The sequence below is a fragment of the Hipposideros armiger genome, unplaced genomic scaffold (genome assembly GCF_001890085.2).
Source record: "Hipposideros armiger isolate ML-2016 unplaced genomic scaffold, ASM189008v1 scaffold_276, whole genome shotgun sequence".
In the NCBI taxonomy this organism is placed as follows: domain Eukaryota; kingdom Metazoa; phylum Chordata; class Mammalia; order Chiroptera; family Hipposideridae; genus Hipposideros; species Hipposideros armiger.
In genome coordinates this window covers 1,392,373-1,404,624 of record NW_017731626.1, presented here as the reverse complement: position 1 = coordinate 1,404,624, position 12,252 = coordinate 1,392,373, and the positions used below count along the sequence as shown (strand labels likewise).

Below are 12,252 nucleotides of genomic sequence, written 5' to 3'. Positions count from 1 at the left end.
GTGATAAGAAGATAGTTAAGATGCTACTCTGTCCCCCAAAATTTCTTATTCTAGATAAATATAGTAATCCTAACCCTAATATGATATACGTTAAACCCAGTCTACAAGCATTTACTTATATACTTTTCGGGCAATCTTCAGAAGTTTGGTTTCAGTAAGTTCTTCCAGATAATCAGTGCGTTCTTCCAGGTAATCAGAAAAACCGGTAACTGAGGTTAGTAAAGATGGAAGAGAAAAGGAAACATATTTTAAACTGAAGCTTGCTTAAGGTAAAAGAAAATGAATGAAAAGTAAGTCCAGGCCTTAGAACGGCTATCCAGAACTGCTCTCTCTATGAGGACAAATACAGATTCACACTGGAATAAAATAAGTAAGTCCAAGAGTCTAAGAAAAGGGTTTCAGAAAGATCAACTCAGCTATGGCAAACAGGCTAAATACATGTTAATTTATCCAAACTTTTTCCATCCCAAGCTTCTGGGATCAGACCAGGATCTGGAAATGTCACCCAGGTAATAGAAATTAATTTTACAGTAGCTTATTATTTTAAAAAATACAATACCACTAATACATTAGCTAACATTTATTACTCACTGTTTTCATTCAATAAGTATTTATTAAGAGCCTATTATAAGCTGGGCACTGTTCTAGGCACTGGGATTAGCCATGAACAAGATACAGAAAGTCTTTGCTCTACTGGAAATTACATTCACATGAGGACAAACAAAGCACAAGTAGACAAACAATCAAAATAATTTGAGAGAGAAATATGTGCTATTAGGAAATTAAACAAAAGGTAAGGGCTGACCATCAACAGGCTCCTCATTAAGAAGCTAAAGCCCTGAATCATGAGAAGGAATCAGCCACGAGTCAGCCAAGCCACACAGTTCTAGAGAAGAGCATTCCTAGCAAAGGAAACAGAAACTAAAGATCACGTGGCAGGAATAGGCCTAACATGTGCAAAGAAGAGAAAGGAATGGGAGAGAGGTGGTATACAATGGGATCAGAGGTGGTCAAGGGTCAGATCAGTTAAGGCCTGTACGGAACTATGTGCCATGTTTTTATTTTATTTTATCCTCAATAAAAAGGAGTATCTCCAGGGAACTGAGGATTATAGAAGTTTAGACACTTGCCTAAGGTCTGACACAAACATCTGGATCTTAATTCGTATATAAGACGCTGGTTTTGATCTCTCTTTTTAAAAACTAAATGTATAGAGCATTCACATGTTCACTCATGACTTCAGTTCCCATGATTTTATTTTTACATAGGATTATTACATTACTCAACCACAATTTCTTCTATTTACCATGGAGATTTTCAGAACTTAGCCTCCACAGTGGGAGAACGATAAAATTCTAATAAAATGTATAACTACAAGATAAGAAAAGGACCAAATATTATGGAGAAACAGAAGGAAGAGCTATTGATTCTGGAGGAGAAACTTCACAGCTGTATAAAAGCTGGTCCTGAAAAGTAAGATTTCCTCAAGTGGAGAATAATAAAAGACATTATGGGGGCCGGCTGAGTGGCTCAGTTGGTTAAGAGCGCGAGCTCTGGGCAACAGGGTCGCTGGTTCTATTCCCACATGGGCCAGTGAGCTGTGCCCGAGCTGAGCTGCCACTGAGCTGGTGAGAGTGCGTGCTCTTAACAAGGTTGCCAGTTCGACTCCCGCATGGGATGGTGGGCTACGCCCACCTGCAACAGAGATTGAACATGGCACCTTGAGCTGAGCTGCCCTGAGCTGCTGAAGGGCAGCCGGATGGCTCAGTGGTTAGAGTGTGAGCTCTTAGCAACAAGGTTTCCCGTTCGACTCCCGCATGTGATGGTGGCTACACCCACCTGCAACTAAGATTCAACACAGCCCCTTGAGCTGAGCTGCCATGAGCTGTGCACGGGTGGCGGATGGTGACTGGACTTGGAGCTGAGCTAGCTGCGCCCTCCACAACTAAGATTAAAGGACGACAACTTGGCTGTTCCCCTTCCCCAATAAAATCTTAAAAAAAAAAATAAATAAAATAAAGGCATTATCAGAGGAATGACAGGCAGAAAGATGGCTATGAAAACAAAATAGCCAGTTTTATCCAGTACTAGATGTAGTTCTTTAAAGAAATGTGATTTCATAGAAAATACAATCAACTCCATGAAAATAAATTACATTCTGTAGATGTTCTATAATAAAAATCTTATATCGCATGATTTTCTTCATTTAAGACTACTTTGTATTAAAAAAAAAACATAGCTGTTAAAGTTGACTTCGGCTTTGTAAAGTGAATCTATTCACTGAATATATGAAAAATTTATTTACTCACATATTTAAATATGATTTTACCAGTAAAAGTTGGGAAGAGAGCCCAGTACCATATCAATAATATAACTTGTTTCTGGTAAAATTGTTGTATTGATCAAAAGTTCACATTGTGTTTAAACATGGTAAATTATACACGTATCTTTATCTCAAATTTCCTTGCAATCCCCACTAAATTGATCATAAAGGAAAAAAAATTTTTAATCAATCAAAAAAGAGCTAATAGCAAGTAAGAGATAGCAAGAAAATCCTATCATCTCACTGACAGCAACTCCAAAAAGAGAACAAAGGAAAAATCAACTAAGAAGTTATTAAAATTAATACAAGAATATTTCCTTAAACTGAAGGACATAAGCCCTTGTTACCTTTGACCCCAGAGACTACCGTTCTCATCCACTCGACACCAGCCACAACTTCTGGGATGTTTTATTCAATCTGCCCAGAATGCCAGGTATCCACAAGGCTCTCTTACTCACTTCCTTTAGGTCTATGCTCAAATGTTTCCTTAACCATGAGACCATTCCTGGACATCTTATATTTAAAAAACGAATCCCACCCCGTTATCTTCTTTTTCTAGTTCAGTTAGTTCCATAATCACCATCTGTAAAATTTACTTGTTTTCCCATTGGAGTCAAGTCTTTGTTTTCATCACTACTATGTGAGCTTAGAACACACAGCTAGCATTCAATAAATACATGCTGAATTGCTACGTAAGAGAATCTAAAATTGTAATACATCTATACTGGGGGAAAGGGTGAAGGGAAAAATGTGAACTACTTTACCATAAGCAGTCAGAAACTAATGCAGATATCAAATTTTATGACTTGTGAACCTCTTTAAACTCTTAAAAATAATTGAGGAACCCAAATAGCTTTTAGTATGCGGGTTATAGCTACTGATACAATATGAGAAAATAAAGTTGATAAGTGCTTAAAAACTTATTATTTAAAAATAGCAATAGTAAACCTATTATATTCTAATGTAACATTTATGAATATATTTCCCCCCAAATTGAGAAGACTGGCACTGTTATACATTTTTACAAACTTCTTTAATGTCTGGCTTAATAGAAGAAAACTAGATTCCTATACCTGCTTCTGTATTCAATCTATTAAGAAAATCCAGCTCCACATGAGTATGTGGTTGAAAAAAGGCCAAATATTTTTAATAACCTTTTCAGGTAAATGTGGATATTATTCTTCCTTGATACTATGTCAAAACTTAGTGTAATTTTGTAAAGGTTAGTTGCAATGTGGAATCTGAAGTCATATCAATGAAACTTTTCATACCACTTCATTAAAAAACTATTAATCTATCTTGTACATAAGTAGATCTTAGATCTTTCACCCACAGCATGATTTTGTAATACCACACATTGCTCAACTGAAAAAAGCTGGCCCACCAAGTTATGCACATCTTCCAAACACTGACACATTTTATTATACAATAACAAAAAAACAACAACAAAAAAAAAAACCAAAAACAAAACAATCACATTTGTTAATACCACCATCAATATTGTCAGGAAGGTCCTGAGACGCTGCCAAGCTCATAGTGACAGATAGTTTTCCAAAATTCTAGTTTCTGCTTGAAAGCCTGCATTTTATCTTGGCAATAAATTGTCAGTTGTTTTCTCTGAAGTGATGGGCTCACTTCATTTATTTTTGAGAAAATATGTATGAATACCTAAGTTTAAATAACTACATTGTTGTTCTTTCAAGTAAAAATAGTGTTCCATGAAAAAAGCAACTAGTTTGCTAGTCCAGCTTGCAAGTCAATCACAGAAGTAATTTTCAAAACAAGCATCATACTTTGGTATGCAGCAGGAGGGCCTTATAACATTCTTCCAATTTTGTCACATGAAGTATTAAAAAGACATGCACTCAAGGGTCAAGATTAATAAAACTAACATTTTACTGCTTCCTAAAGGATATTCTTAAATGAAACCTTTTTTTCCTGTAAATGTGTGGAGATGAAGAATATAATGACAACTAGTACAGTTTTTTGCCACTGTCTTGACATGCACTACAGGGCAAGCAGTTTTACCCATCACTGTTCGTACCATCAGTGCAAATGTCAAATGTCAACATAACTAAGTAGCAAAGAAGAACTTAGTGTTATTATGAAATAGTTTCAATCTAGCAGACCTTCTGATACATCTGAAAACCCCCTCAAGAATCCACAGATCACATGTTGAAAACTGCTGCTCTGCAAATACATATAAAGTATTAAGAGGCGATACATCATCAGGGGAAAGAACTTAGTAGCAGGAAGACACAGATGGCAAGAAGACTTATTTTTCCCTGTACACCCTTTGTACCTTGTGAATTTGGTACCCATTGTACGCATTACTTTTATCTTTAAAAAATTAAATACTTTAAAAAAAAGGAAAAAACTGGCATCAAAAGTGGATAAGTAGACATATAAGCATACTATTTACAAATATGAAGGTAATTATCAGAAAAGAAAATTATAAGAGCTGAAAGTGTTTCTGCTTAGGAAGTAGAACTAGATCAGGAGGGGTTGCCTAGGGGACTGCTGCTTTTCATAGGTATAAGCCTTTTGGAACTAACTTTTAAAAACCATGTACAGATATTAATCAGGTCAAAAATAAAAATCATTCAGAATATTGCCTGGAAAAACACTCACTTATACCTTAGGCTTAAAAGATAAATAAATAAAGGAACGACGCACTGGTGAGAGAATAGGTGTGAAATATACCCAGATGTTAAAGTAACTGCCTGGAAGTTTCCACTCATTTAGAAATATTATTCTATATTACAATAAATCATTTTCATTGAAAAACAACAATTTCCTTCAAACCAGAATGTCTGATGTCTTAGTTAAGTACATAAACAAGTTACGTATTTAAAACTTAAGTTGTTTTTTAACAGTTAAATGTTAAAAAAAAACTTCCACACACACAAACCACATACACATACATACACACACACACACACACACCACACAAAGTAACAGTAAGTAAAATAACCTTTTTTTCTTCTATTTCATTTGACTACAATTAAGACCATATCAGAATCACTTATTTGAAAAATAAAATAGAATAATAATAAAATAGTTGCTTTTATGGTAAATATAATAAACTGCTAAGTCTTATGTAGTTACTTCATAGACAAAGCCTTCATAGAAATATAAACCCACTATCAAAATCTAATTTAAATTTAGTTTCTCAGAGGATGTTCTGATCCAGGAAAGAGAGATTACTGCTATATATAAATAGATAACTCAAAAGTAAGTTGTATTCCACACTGAAAGGAACCAGGGCTCCTTGGAGAATGGCTGATTCCAGGATTACCACAGAAAGTATCAAGATGAGCTTGGAACATCTTGATGTGCCAGAAAGAAAGGAATACTAAACAAACAAAAAACATTAAGACAGTATGTCAGAAAGACACAGGAGCCAGGGTGAAGAGGCTCTCCCCCACTGGACAAATCTGGGACAATTTGGGCATAAAAATAAAAGCAGTAATAAATTATAATCCACTGAGTAAAATAGGAAGTATGTAAGTCCATATTGATAATAGGTAGATAAAAGGAACTTCTTCCTACAATAGTATGCCTACTGATGAGGTAGAGGAGATGGAGGAGTTAAAAAATAACCATCAAAGTAAAGATCAGTACAGGCAAGAATGATCAATGAATTCTAAATCCAGGAGGGAAATTTAATAAGGATACAGAAGATCTGATTGGAAGCAGAATATCTATACTATCTTAAAGTTATCTCCACAGATTGCAAGGGGAAAAACAATTACTATACTGTGAACAAACCAGACAACACCATGGCCAGGTAATTAAAAATTAGCATCACCAGTGAGGGACAGACTGGTGACATGTACTTCTGTATCATACCCTGAGAAGAACATAAAATCCCTAGCTGATGATGTATAACCTGAATCTAATTATGAGGAAACATCAGACAAATCCAAATTGAGGAATATTCTATAAAATATATAGCCTATATACTTCAAAAATGTTAATGTAATGAAAGAGAAAGGCTAAGGCATTATTTCAGATTAAAGGCAACTATGATATGTAAACTAAATGCAATTTGCAATCCTGGACTGGATCCTATGGGGAAAATGATATAAGGGAACGAATGCTATATTATTGGGACAAACTGACAAAACTGGACTAGGGGCTATAGATTAAAAGCTATAGTGTTATCAATGTTAAATTTCCTGAATTTAGTAACTGTACTGTGATAATGAAAGAGAATACACAGTGAAAATTTAGAGATGAATGGGCATAATATATGCAATTTACTTTGAAGTGAGTCAGAAAAGAGAATGAGAAAGCAAATATGACAAAATTTTAAACTCTGATAAATCTGAGGAAAGGGTATTTAAGAGTTCTTGTACTATTTTATGCTTTTCTGTATGTTTGAAATTATTTCAAAATAAAAAATTTAAATAGAGGGAAATTTATTTTGGTAACGTTAATAGGTGGTGAAAACAAGTGATTTATTCTGATGCTCTAAAGTACATATGAATGAGGGAAATGACTAGAACAGTGACTCAGACTGGCACATAAGAAATTTCATGTAGAATTTCTTAAAGTTTTAATTTTCTAGATAAGGAAAAATATTTTGTAAGTAACCACATAAACACTAAGATGCTGATCCTGTATACCCTCGGGAAAACACAAAAATCTATGATTTCATGTTGACACAGTTACACACTGAGGGGCTCTTCCTCTATCAAACCAAAAGCTCCTCAGAGGCAGGCCTAAAGGTCCTATTCTTTGTTATAACTCAAGCATCGACATCGTGTCTGAAATATAAAACTCATATTTGTTGAAAAAATGTTGGTATAAGTTATTTTAAATACATTTCTAAATGTGAACATTTTCAAGCCTCACAAAAGCAGAGAATATTATTAATGTCCACATACCTATCACCCCAACCCAACAATTATCAAGCTTATGTATGCCACACTTGCTTCATCTAACTCATCTCCCTCACCCCCTTTCTGGCTCTGAAGTGTTTTTAAACCAATACAAAACATCTTGTTTCTCTTCCTCAATCTTCAGTCTCCATCTCTAAAATATGGGCATTTTCGTACACAAACATAATGCCATTATCATCCCTAACAAAATTAACAGTAATTCCTTGACATCATCTAATACCCATCCACATTTAAATGTCCCCCAAAGTGTTTCAAAAATGCCTTTTTATAATTGATGAGTCAGGATTTAAACAAGGTCAACACATTACATTTGATTGCTACACGGAAAATATATGTAATCTTTCTTTTCACATTGTCTATCAACAATTATGAAAAAGTTTAACAAACCAAACAATTTTCACTTGTAGATTCTCCAGAATCAAACCCAATTTAATGCATTTGCTGTTGTTCCCTTTGTCTGCAGCATTCTTCTTCCAGATTGTCACTATGAATGATTCTTTCCAGTCATTGATCACAAATCAAATATTACCTCTAAAAAGAGGCCCTCCGTAACCACTCACTCAATCCATAGTAGAGCTCCACTTCCATTCATTCTCCATTACATAGTCCTATTTTCTCAAGGCACTAACCACTACCTAACTATTCTGTTCATTATCTGTTTCCACCAGCTGAGTGTTCACTCCACTAGTGCAGAGTGCCTTCTTCACTGAAAACCAAGAAGAATGCCAAGAACATGAGACATTCAATAAATACTTACCAAGTGACTAAATAATTATGCAGTACCTCTATTTAAAATGTAAGCTTAGTAGTGTTTGTTTTTAAACATTGGTGGCTCACTCCTCATGTAATGGTTTAGAGTACCTGCAGAAACCTGGGCCAGCTATTAGCAAGAATCTGGGATGCAAGAAAGAAAGAACAGAGGTGCATGGCTTTCAAATGTAATTCTGGACTTTTACTGAACAGTGATCACAGGTTTCTGAAAGAAAAATTATTCAGGATGATCTAAAGAGCATTATCAGGAGTAAAACAACGTTTCATTTTTTAGTATCGTATGAGAGCTATTAAATCATGAGTAATATCTACACTGGGACAGAAGCATTACCTGGAACAGCAAACATGGCTTCATCATAGTTTTCTTTTTCTAATATACAGTATGTATCATGAAGGAATTTATACTCTCAGCACAGCATTTCTTTCTGGAGATTGGATCATGATGAATACAACAATGAATACCAGAAACACCTAACTAAAAATACAAGCCATTAAATTTGAGACCTAGGGTTATCTATCCTACACTTCTTGTTTAAAAGTTGAGAAAGATCGGAAGCCCAAGATGGTTATCAATAAAGTCAAAGATCTAATGAATAGCAAGCAAAGCTAGATCTAAAATCCAGATCTCCTGTCTCTAGCCCTATACTCTTTCATAACACGTCACCAATAGAATATTAATGTCAAGTTATAACAAACTTTAATTACTATCATTTTTAATATTGTCATTTTTCCCCCTATTGAAGTCCTAGTCCACAGGAGGAAAAGAGCATATAATTACGCTCTAAGTAAATCATTTTACAGAAACCTTTCTTTGATAAAGTAATAAAATAAACATCTAAAAAAATCTAATTTGATTCAATGAGTTTTTTATTCCACATTTAACATTTTAAAGTAAAAATGACTATTTAGGACTATCTGCTGACTATTCCTTTGTTTTAGACATGCAGTAAATTGCTGTTGTTGTATTTTAAACATCACTATAGCTATTTTTCAGTTATCTGTAGAAATGAAGTTCTGAAGTAAAATGTGTCTAGTATATTTTTCACCAAAATGAAATTGATTATATCCTTCTTCAAAAACCAACTCCAGTGAAAGAACTAACATGCAACTGCCCAACAGACACCAAACAAAAGGAAAAAGGTGACAGAAGAACCCACACACATAAGATACAGCCCCCATGATGAACAAGGAGAGACTCTTTCTACTTTTTCATACACTATTTTCAGACCAATTCATAAACACCCTCACTAATTCTTACAATGCTACTCTGTATCTTAGGCAGCAAACAAACAGAGCCGGAGAGATGTCACTTGTCCTGGGTTAAATGACAAGAGATACACTAATGTAAAATAATTCAAGGCATTAAAAAAAAAATTTAAGATTCTTTTTAGAGTAAATGGGCCTCTTTCTCATCCTGTTTTGTCTCACAACCAAGGATTGTTTAGTATGAGAAACAACATGGTTTATCTATGACACGAAAATTTTTACTAAAATACATAGAGTAACAGACTATCAAAATGTATACCTTCACCCTACTAAAGTTAAGTAAAACCAGTATTATAGAACTTCTATGTAACACTGAAATTACATTGTAACATTAGAAAGTAATGACACAAACAAAAGTGGGAAAGGAAATGGAACTTTAGCTTATCTTTTCCCCAGTCTGTTCTTTTTAGTTGAAGAGGTCCCTAAAACAAGAAAATTAAACATAAAGTACCAAATGAAATAAAGTTTGGATTAAGTCAGGTTCGAAAGCTGTAAGAACTATATAAAGTCTGTCAGCTGGCATCTTACCACTCCAGAGTCCTAAATTCATACTACACATAAATCAAGAAACAGGAAAGCATACAATACAATGGGGTGACTCCACACTACAAACATGAACAAATTAAATGAATACTCTATACTTCCTGGTATTTTTTTAAACGTTAAAACTTAGATTTGCGTTACGAAGTATCTGTAAAGATCTACTATAACCTACTTAACAACTATTGTGAAAAGCCTCTATTTCTGCCGTATAGAACAGCTATTTCCCCTACAGCATCGCCACTGATTGATAAATTATCTAAGGACAATAAAAATATCAACCTTTTTTAATGACCAAGCCAACTCAATAGAAACCTAACGCGTCTGTATTTCTGCTGTTCCGCGGACGATTCCTTCATCATATAAGAAGGCAACTCCCCAACCGTCAAGGCTGACTTAGCGCCCTCCAGCACCTCGGGTGGGGTTACCTTCATCACTCCATTGTCAAATCGTACTCCCACGCCTCGGTCCTCTGCCCCCATCCTAAGACTCCAGGCAGAGTCGAAAAAGAAATCCCCTCACCCACACTCCCGTACTGTGTGGGGTGTGGGTGTGTCTTTAGACGAATGCTGTCCTCAAACACAATTAGATCTTCGGCGGAGACCCAGACCCTAAGTCATTACGCAGCCCGCAGTAACCGGCCGGTCGCCGACCCCAGCCTTCCGCGGCCGCAGCCCTTCCTCTTTCTCCCCTCCAGGCCGGCCCCTCCCCCGTTGCGCGCACGCGCGGCCTCCAATCGATCCCCTCCCCCCTGGCCCCCTCACCTTAATCGTTAGCCACCCTCTCTGCCCAGGGTCCTGGAATCACTGGCCCAGGAAGGCAGACAGGAGATATAAAGGGCGGAAAAGGATGTGTCGAGAGCCAGTGATCTGCGCCTCAGATCTCGGCCTAATAGGCCCTTATAGTCAAGAGCAGCGTCTGTCACCGCCACCAAAAGTGTACGAGCAGCAGCGCCTGGTTCGGCCCAGCTCACCCGGCTTCGGTTCAAATGCCTAACTCGGTCCCACAGGAACTCCTTCCCCGAAGCTGCGGGCGTTTCTATGCTGCGCAGCCCGATCACCTCGCCACCGTCGCCGCCACTGCTGCTGTTCTGCCGCTACCGTCGCCGCTGCCGCCGCCTTACCAGTCTCTCCTCTACCAAGTGAGCACGACACTCCGAGGCTTTACGACAATTCGGAAAGTGAGAGCGCTGTAGTCTTCACGCCTCTATTAACATCTGTTTGTTTCTGCGCTTGCTCAGATTCTTGTTTCTCACTGCCCCGCCCCTTCTTCCCCGTCCCTCCCCCTTTGTACTCGCTTTATTGGTCTGTTCGCGAAGCTGAACGATGTCCTGAAGCTGGTTACAGTATTTCGTTTTCCTTGGTGATTGTGCGTTCAATATTTAAGCAAAATACAGACGACGTAAGTCTTAGCTAAATTTTTCGAAACTAAAAATTACTACTAACTACAGAATTATTAACCATACTTACGGTACAATTAAACAAAAACATCATGGTCATAGATATCCTGGGACCTGGCTGTACAATCACACATGACATCTTATTTTATAAAAATCAGTAGATAGCAAATGCTTCATTATGTGCATTAGGAGGAAGTAGGCTTTGGAATCAGACAGACTTCCCTTTCAAATCCCAGTGATACCAATTAGCTGTCTGATATATTAGTCTTTTATAAATCTATTTCCAAAAAAAAGTCAATTATACCTCAATTTTTTTAAAAAAGTGTATCTAAAACAAAAATAATTCTCAGTTTCCTCCTTTATAAATTGAGATAACATTATTTACCTCAAAGGGGTTTTTGTGAGAGAAAATACATTTTATATAATGCTTTGAAGATTATTTACCAATTGTTAAATAAATATTAATTCCTTTTGTCATCAACTTTTTCTCAATACCCTTTCTTTTGTTCATTCATGTTCTCCATTTTGTTCAGTGAAGAAAATATTTAAAAAGAAGAAGAAGAAAGGATAGACGATGGTGTGCGGAAACTGGAAGAACATGGTACTAGGATTTTTCCTCAATCCTCCTCTTTTCTCACTCTTAATGTAAAATTCTGTCTGGACTATCTTATCTACTGCCATGGTTTAACTGTTATCAACTCTTAACTTCTCAAAGTCATTTATTTCCAGACCTACTGTTCCTATATTTCTAGACCTAACCTTTTTTCTAAAGCTCTTGACCTATGCTCCTCAATAAGGTAGGCACTAGCCACATGTAACTGTTGAGCACGTGAAATGTAGCTAGTACAAATTGAGAAATGCTGTAAGTGAAATATATATGTATCCAATTTTAAAGATACAGTATAAAGGGCCGGCCAAGTGGCTCAGTTGGTTAAGACAGCGGTTCTGAACCTGTGGGTCGCGACCCCTTTGGGGGTCGAACGACCCTTTCATAGGGGTCGCCTAAGACCATCGGAAAACAAAAAGATATTTACATTACGATTCGT

At 36.4% G+C, this 12,252-nt stretch overlaps 1 protein-coding gene across 9 annotated transcripts in view; it reads right to left on the bottom strand.

Moving 5' to 3' along the window:
* The window catches only part of RNF111 (ring finger protein 111), a 106,249-nt gene extending 95,260 nt beyond the window's left edge, over positions 1-10,989 (bottom strand). For 6 of the 9 annotated variants that reach the window (XM_019657547.1, XM_019657551.1, XM_019657552.1 and 3 more), the window contains exon 1: positions 10,572-10,989. The gene's annotated coding sequence lies outside the window, so the exon portion shown is untranslated. Of the gene's footprint in view, positions 1-10,235; positions 10,496-10,571 lie in introns of those variants that run through there. The other 3 variants (XM_019657548.1, XM_019657553.1, XM_019657549.1) reach the window with 3 other exon arrangements.
* Positions 10,990-12,252: the final 1,263 nt, after the last annotated feature.